The sequence below is a fragment of the Saccopteryx bilineata genome, chromosome 2 (assembly GCF_036850765.1).
Source record: "Saccopteryx bilineata isolate mSacBil1 chromosome 2, mSacBil1_pri_phased_curated, whole genome shotgun sequence".
NCBI classification, from domain to species: Eukaryota; Metazoa; Chordata; class Mammalia; order Chiroptera; family Emballonuridae; genus Saccopteryx; species Saccopteryx bilineata.
The window spans coordinates 240,167,409-240,175,404 of record NC_089491.1 but is presented as its reverse complement, the minus strand read 5'-3'; the positions used below and the strand labels follow the sequence as shown (position 1 = coordinate 240,175,404).

The 7,996-nt window shown below is 46.8% G+C and overlaps 1 long non-coding RNA gene across 1 annotated transcript; it reads right to left on the bottom strand.

Moving 5' to 3' along the window:
• Nucleotides 1–128: 128 nt before the first annotated feature.
• Nucleotides 129–3,449, bottom strand: LOC136325393 (uncharacterized). The gene is made up of 3 exons (XR_010729250.1): nt 3,373–3,449; nt 1,638–1,803; nt 129–1,414 (listed from the first exon to the last, which is right to left on the bottom strand). It is a non-coding gene; the product is annotated as an uncharacterized lncRNA (long non-coding RNA).
• Nucleotides 3,450–7,996: the final 4,547 nt, after the last annotated feature.

The following is a 7,996-nucleotide window of genomic DNA, read 5'->3' as shown; positions in this document are numbered from 1 at the left end:
GCCTGAGAGTCTGCATTTCCAACAAGTTCCCAGGTGGCGGGGAGGCTGCTGGTTTGGGGGCTGCACTTTGAGACTCACTTTTCCAGTGGAAACTTCCAGCTCGGAGGAATGGCTGTTATGCCATGCCTCTGGGCTTGTTTTTCTTGAGAAAGACCATCCCGTTCTGCTCTGCATATGCCCCCATCCTCACTCTTAGCTCCTGACCACCTGCAGAGACAAGATTCTCTCAGGATCTGAGGAATTCTGAGCCCTCGGCTCTTTCTCTGCACACCAGGACCCATCCCCATCTCACAACCCCTTGGACCCAATCAGCCCTTTTACACAGAGTGGCATTCCTCCCCAGCATGGGAAACCTACCAGAGAGCCTCCCAAGTCCCACTTCCCTACCTGCTCCTCATCACTTGCCAGCTTAGAGGGTGTCTCTGTCTGGCTCAGTCTTACATGGTCACAAACCAGTGAGGAGAAACAGACAACATCAAGAAATTATATTCCAGCGAAAAGAAAGAAAATACCTAAAATTTTATCCTCCTTCACCTTTTACCGGTTTGTCCTTCCCTTTCGCTTTCTCTTAAAGCCCCTTCAAATACATGGTGACATGGGCAGAGAGGATGCTATATGGAGCCCTGTGTGAAAGGGGAACAGTGGGGACTCCGGCCCTTGGGTACAAAGGAAAGCTAATGGGATTTCAACCCCTATAGTGCCCTTAACTGGTCACATCTGTGTGGCACACGGTGGCTGTTGACCGCGAGTGGACCGCGTTTCCCGTCCGCCTTTCCTGTGTGCCGACTCTTCAGTGAGTGGGCGGCCAGCTCACCTAAATATAAACAGGCGCACACGCAAGCATGTGGATGACGACGAGGGAAACCAGATTTTCCCCTGCTGCACACCGGTTTTGTTGAGGCTGGTATCTGTTTCTGCAGTTCTTCATCTCCTTTCATTTTTCATTCTCCCCAAAACAATCGAGGCCAAGTGTGTCCCCCATGAGCTGCCCCCGCCCATCCAGCTGTGCCATCCCTCCCGCCCGCACCGTCACCAGGCGCAGCTCTCGCCCTGGCCCTCAGCTGGCAGCGGCGCGCTGATGTGCAAAGCGGAATGGAATCCCGCTTGGCTCCCCCTCGCTGTGTGGGCTCGCTGGGCTCACAGAATACATGCTTGTTTGTGTCTGGAAACTCAACAGCTGCAGCTCAGGGACTCAGAAAACAGATCTGCAGAGAAAGACCACATCATCATTTTCCACAGCCAAGCACGACCACCCTTCTTTCCCAGCGAAGAAACAACAGCATTTCTTCTGCCGAGAATTTGAATTTTCCAGTTAGTGCTCCTAATGGAAACTGGTGCTGTTGCCTCCTAATGGAAGTCCCCGTGGCCCTGACTCGGCAGGTAACTTGGTCATTCATCTGTGTCCTCCGAGTACCTGCCAGAAATATTTTAAAGGTGGTACATTAGCATCAAAGTTCACTTCCAAGCTTTTATCCTTAGGATAAGTAGGGTTTATTTTCTGCCATTATTCCCCTGTAGCTGACCAGAGGGTTTGTGAATTTACAGAAGTATACAACATGGCTGTTCCCTAACCCATTTCAGCAAACCTCCCTCTCTCCCAGGAACATTTTCCAGGGGTGGTGGGACCATTGTCTTACCAGCTCTACATCTTTCTCTCTGGTGATGTCCACTAGATTCTAGCGTTTGGGCTTTTGAACCAAGCAGGTCTTTTACTGCAGACGGTCCTCCTTCCTAGCATCCAAATACATAGTGCTTCTTCTTTCTTCTGGAGTAGTCTTCCCTTTTTTCCAAGCCTCTCCTCTCCTGCAAAAAAGGAGACAAGAACAATAGGAAAGTTTTTAAGAATATGTTGGCTTTTGCTTTGTCTTGATATTTTAAATGTGTGGTCCAAGAAAAATAGAGAGGCATTGTCACCACTGAATTCTTGGGTCTGTACATTGGTAACACGGCACTGTCGCTGATAGGTGCCAGGGTTTCACTCAGCCCAGACTGCGTGTCTGAGTCTTCCCAGTTGTAGGAAGAGAGGCTCAGACCCCACAGCCATCTCTCTTCCACATGTTTGGCTTCCCATCACCAGTCCTCTCAGGAAGCAGCAGTGTCCCCTTTGCTCTTTGGAAGTTAGGAATGGTTTATCTATACAAGTGACCGGAAATCTGGAATTGACTAAAGAGAATCAGATGTAGTATTATCCCTGAGTTTCCAGATTTCTGCTGCCACAGCTTTATTACTTCCTTTCGCCTCTATTGGTGAGTTGAAGCTAAATTACTGAACACATGGCCAAAATAAAACACAAGAGAGCATTAGCGTGGTGAAGACTATGAAGGCGACATTTTAGGTAAGGTGAGATGACTGTCCCTGACACCTGTCCTCCTCCATGTAAAATGGAAGTCATCCCCTAAGTGAAGAGAAGTATATTCCCACCAGTATTCCCCACCCCCAGTTCCACTACCAGTTAGACAGTAAGTCACCTCAGGACTCTAAGCGTCTCTGCCCATGGGTGCTAGGATGGAAGGTAGGATGAGGGAGCACCCCTGCCCTTGAGAAATATAAACAGGGACTTGCTTGCCTTTGGTGGCCCTTGGCTGAAAGATAGCATGTCTTTATGAGAAAGCAAACTTCTAGAATGGCACATTTTCCCATGGCCCCTTGATTGAGCTGGCATGTGGAATGCAAAAGAGGAAGGTGTCGCCACCCTAAGCTGACATTTTTTAAAGCCCAATCTGTGTAATCACTAAAGGGACATAGTGTGGTCACATTGACCTTACATCTGAAAAAATTCTAAACAGAACAAAATACCACACCGAGGGAAGCTAAGCATTGGAACACTGAGTGGGCAGAGTGTTTGGGCTATGACCCCCATGTTTCCTCTGACTCACTGGACCTTGTCAACCCTCCCCAAGTACCTGTCTGCTTTCTTGGCTAAAAGTTCCCAACAACCTGGCCAGACTCATCAAACAGGTGTGCCCTTTCACAATTCGGTTCATTCTTCTCCAGATATGGAGCTTTTTTGATATTCCATTTGGGACGTAGCTAGTTGGCCTTCCTTCTTTAAATTGAGTGGCAGCCAACCCACACCCCCCAAAAGAAACTAGGTCAAAGGGCTTCTCACAGATGCAGCTCAAGTATTGGGATGAGAAAGAGGAGACATTCTGCACAATAATACTAGTGCATGGAGAAAGAAATACAGGAGGTTTCTAAGACACCTGTCTCTTTGAGAACATACTTTCCCTGAGGCCCTGGGTTGGGCTCAGTGATGAGAGACAAGAAAGTTCTGGCTCATCTTCCATCCCTGCGAGCTGCCCAGCCGACCCTTGGAAGATGCGCAGTTGCCCCAGGAGGGGAAAGAGTAAAGAAACCTTTCTCAGATCTCACCATTCCTCATTCCAAATATCGTGTAAGTCCCAGGCTCACTGGAGAATTTGTCCTCAGCCAAACACAACTTCCTGTTTCGAAGAAAGGGAAGAAAAAAAGTAGTTGAAAGGGTTTTTGGACACTGGAGATTTCAAGTTTTTATAAACGCAAATGAATCAGACACATGTGGAATAAATTTCTCCGGAAGTAGAAAAGATGCTGTGGGTTCCTCTGGCCGGACCAAAAAGTGGGAAAGGGCAGCTGAGATGGGATGTGCACCAGACACCGAAAGGAGAGAGAGAAGTCCTGTGAATGTTGGATCAAAGAGAGGGTCCCAGTGATGACAAGGGTCAATGTGGGCCCTCCCAAGGCCACATCCTGAGCTTGCTGATTACTCAGAACTTCTTCACCTCTGAAGTCATAAATTCAAATAGCCTGCTCCTCAACCACAACTTCCTGTCCTTCCAGACCCCTCCCTAGCTCCCACTACTCATATATATTGCTCACAAAAATTAGGGGATATTTCAAAATTAATATAAAGCTATAAAATATCCCCTAATTTTTGTGAGCAGTAAATTAGAGATCCCCAGATCTTGGGTCACCCCATATGCACACGTTCCCCTGTCTTTATTTCTCCTCTGCCTCTACATATTTCCCTGTGCTGCTTAGAGTCCACGTTCTAGCACCTCAACATCAGTCTTGCCAACATTCCCAACTTGCTTGTCCCGTTGACTTTTTGGGGTGCTCCACCGGGGATGGACCAGTCAACTCTCTGCCTCAGTATCACTATGCTAACAACCAGGCTCCACACCACTGAGGGACATCACACCACTGAGCACATAAGTGACACTATAAAATTTACAGTTGCCAATGGAAACTCTGACCAACCCACCCAAGCAGGCTTCCTTAGCCAGCTCTATTGCTACTTCTCTACCAAATTATTTTGAATTTTCTCCACTCTCCTCAAGTCCATGATTCTGCCACGTTTCCCCTTTACTGTGAGTCGATGACCTCACCTCCTTCTAATAAATAGAAACCAACACTGCATCTCCCATGAGAAAAGAGAGAGAGGAGACACAACCTCGCTGTCAACAGATCAAGTTACAGGCACAAATTTAGAGGAACATTGTCATTCTACCGTATTTTGTATTCAAGAGGCATATTCCAATTGCTATGGTGTCCAGAGGAGGGTGAAGATTCAGAAGATAATTTCTCAACCTTATTAAATTAATCTCCCAGCCCCTCTAAAGGGCACAGCGCATCAGGTCTAGACATCCAGGATCTCATGTGACTCAGTTTCCCCACCCCCATCATCCTTGTCAACCCCTCTGTTCTACCCCTCCTCCCCAGAATAATGCATTTTTTGGCCTAGGCATCAACAATAATTTACAGCCCCTTGGTTCTGTCTAGCGCCACTACTACATAAAGCTGGGACTTCAGGTTTCAAGGGTGAGGTTAGGGAAGACAAGGAAAGGATCAAGGACACAGGGACAGGATCAAGAATAGCATGTCTTAAAGATAATAGACCAGGGGTCGGGAACCTATGGCTCACGAGCCAGTTGTGGCTATTTTGATGGCTGCATCTGGCTCGCAGACAAATCTTTAATAAAAATAATAATAACGTTAAAAATATAAAACATTCTCGTATTACAATCCATTCATTTCCTACTGCTCATGTTCATGGTTGCAGGTGGCTGGAGCCAATCACAGCTGTCCTCCGGGACACCACCAAATTTTTATTGGATAATGCTTAACGTACACGAGGTGTTGTATGGCTCTCACAGAATTACATATTAAAATATGTGCCATTCATGGCTCTCTCAGCCAAAAAGTTTCCCGACCCCTGTAATAGACTATGCACTGTGCTAACGTTGGCCTCCTGTGAGCCTTTCTCCTCTGTGTTTCAGTGCTGAAAGAACGTCTCTTCTCCATCTTCATTTACTTTATCTAAGACTCCTTCTCTTTTCCAAGCCTTCCAATGTGCTCCACCTCAGGAAGGGGGATGCAGTGAAAGAAAATAAACCTGCCCACAAGAAAATAAACGTCATCACACAAGAATACACTTCTTGCCACCAATCCTTAGGTCTCACCTATAGCTATATCTATCCTTTTAAAAATCTATCTTCTTTTCCTTTTTCTGTTACATGGTGAGGTGTTTTCCTAACAGTGGAATCAGTCCCTTCTAGATACCACAGCCCTCCACATTCTTAAGGTGCTCAAACCATGGACGATACTTTCTCTCCTGTGGATTGGGCTTCTCTCTCGGCTGGCACCCCCCACCAGCATTTGGAGGTGCTGCACCACCTCGCTGTGCAGCTTCACCATCATGTCTCTTCATTCTCTTCCTTGCTCATAAAACCCCCGCAGCTCCTCCAAAGTACGCGCTCTTTTCTCCCTCCAGACATTCATACACAGTCTTCTCTCTTCCTGGTATTGCCTTTTTCCTTTTTCTCCTCTCCCCACTTTAACAAACTCCTACTCCAAGTCCCAAATTCAAGGTCACTTCCACAAAGGAATTCTGGAGTTAGGGTAAGTCCCTTCTGGCACTGTGCATTTCACATTTTAAATACGCAACACACGGGCGGTTTTTCCTGTCTCCACTATTGGACCACTCACTCCATGAGGCTGAACCACAACTTGTCACTCTCACCTAGCCTAGAGCTTGTCATACAGCAAACACTTAATACATGAGAAGAATGATCACCTTTTTTCCACCTTTGCCTGACCAGGCGGTCGCACAGTGGATAGCACATCGGACTGGAATGCAGAGGAACCAGGTTAAAAACCTAGAAGTCAGTGGCTTGAGCCCAAAGGTCACTCACTGGTTTGAAGCTCAAGGTCATTGGCTTGATCCCAAGGTCACTGGTTTGAGCAAAGGATCACTCATTCTGCTGTAGGCCACTGGTCGAGGTACATATGAGAAAGCAATCAATGAACAACTAAGGAGCCACAACAAAGAATTGATGCTTCTCATCTCTCTCCCTTTCTGTCTGTCTGTCCCTACCAGTTCCTCACTCTGTCTCTGTCACCAAAAATAAAAAATAAAAGGTATTTTCCACCTTAAAAACAATGTTCATACTTACTCATATTCCTCTCTGCTTCTTTCACCATCACACTTGAAAGATCTCTCCCCTCCTCACCTCCTAATAAGCTGCTCCACCAATTGGCCATGGAAACTCTCTTGCCCAAGTCATCAATGACCTTGTGCAAATCCAGCAGATAGTCCTGTCTACTACTGCCTGTGTTCTGGCCTCCTTTGTAGTTTCTGTCCCCCTGACCCTCCATTCCTAAGTTGCAGAGATCCTCAGGGTTTTACTCAACCTTCCTGGGTGGTCTTTGATGCTCCCATGTTTCAGTTTTTTCTACATGCTGATTGCTCCCAAATTTAACACCTGAGGCTTTGTTAGGGGTCCCCAAGATTAACCCATCATTCAGAGATTCGCTAGAACTCACAGGACTCAACACGTAGTTTTCTTATGGCTGACATTATTATGGAGATGTAGTAAGGACACGCAGCTGAATTGTAAGGGACCAAGACACAGGTGGAGTCTGCAGAAATCTGTGTGAGGATTCTGTGTGCTCTCTTCCTCACACAAAGGGGCACACAGAGCTCACCCACCCCCCAAGAAACACACATGTGTGTAATGTTTCTTTCCAGAGAAGCCATGAAAGGCTCAGTGCCCATGGTTTTAAGTGGAGGCTAGTCATGCAGGCACCCTCTCCCTAGCATGTACCAAAGTTCCAGACTCCCAGAAGAAAAGCAGGTGTCCAGCATAAATCATATTGTCTGCACAAACAGTCTAGCCACAGAGAACCAGCCTTATCAGTTGACTGTTGAATGAGGACACTCTGAGAGCCAAGTTCCCAGACACCAGCCAAAGGCCAAGTGCAGTCAGGACTTTCTAAGGACAGCAGTGGCAGGCCTGCTGTGTTTACTCCTTTCTGCACAGGCTGGATCCGTCTCCTGAAACACAGGCTCAGATATTTCCAAGATCCCACCAGACTCACTGTCCTCAAATTTACCCTCTCCCTCCCAGCTGTTGTACTTATGACCTACCTTCTGTTCCCCTCTCTTCCCCACCCGTCCCATTCACTGGTCTTCAAATGCACCCACTTCTCTCTATTCCTACTGCTGTTCAGGATAACCTCATACCAGCAGGGCTACGTCAACCCTCACAACAAGCCTCTCCCATTCTATTTGACATCTGTCCAATCTGATTCTCACGTTATTCTGAGTTATCTTTTAAACATGAAAATTGGATCGTTTTATTTCTCCACTTAAACCCTTTAATAGCTCCCTAATGCACTAGGAATATAAACGTAAACCTCTTAGCAAGAATTACAAGTCCCTGAGTGAACCGCCCCTAACAGCTCCCAGTCTTATCTTACTTCACTCTCCCCCTCTGGTGACATTGGTATCTTGTCAGTTTCTCACCAAGCTGTTCCTCATTGCAGGGCTTCACACACACCCTTCCGAAGGTGGAGACACTCTTTTCTGCTCATGCCTGGCTCCCCTCAACTCATTCTTGGGGTCTCAGGTTGAAGGTCATGTCCTCAGTTAAGTCCTCCCCCACCTCACCCAATCTAAACGAGGTCCCCTTACTCTCTTTTATAATTAGTAACTATACATATTTGGTGTGAATTG